Here is a 555-nt window from a genome sequence, read left to right on the forward strand (position 1 = left end):
TTATACATATATCATTATATACCATATATAGATATATATATCTATATATATATGGGTATATATATATATAGATATACATATATATATCTATATATATATATATGGGCATATATATATCCCATTCATTCTGTTTCTCCAGAAAACCTTTACTAATACAAATGCTGGGTATCCTTTCATGTGCCTATTGTTATTGACTTATATTTCTTCTTGGCAAAAGAAAAGTTTAAGTCATTTGTCCATTTTATAATTGGATTATTTATCATTTTGCTCAATTGTAAGATTTCTTTATACACTGTGGACATTAAACCCTTATCATCAGAAATATTTTTACAAGTGGTTTTTCCCGTTGTATAGGTTTTCTTTTTCTTTTTGATAGTCTTTTAACACACAAGTTTTAAATTTTTATGAATTTGGAGTTATTTATTTTTTGTCGGTTGCTTCTACCCAACCACAGCTCTCGATACATCTAATTCAACCTCCACATGGCAACCAGAGGGACTTTTCTCTTTTTTTTTTTGAGTTGGAGTCTCACTCTGTCGCCCAGACTGGAGTGCA

Source organism: Carlito syrichta, unplaced genomic scaffold (assembly GCF_000164805.1).
Source record: "Carlito syrichta isolate Samal-C Ts95f unplaced genomic scaffold, Tarsius_syrichta-2.0.1 Scaffold17700, whole genome shotgun sequence".
In the NCBI taxonomy this organism is placed as follows: domain Eukaryota; kingdom Metazoa; phylum Chordata; class Mammalia; order Primates; family Tarsiidae; genus Carlito; species Carlito syrichta.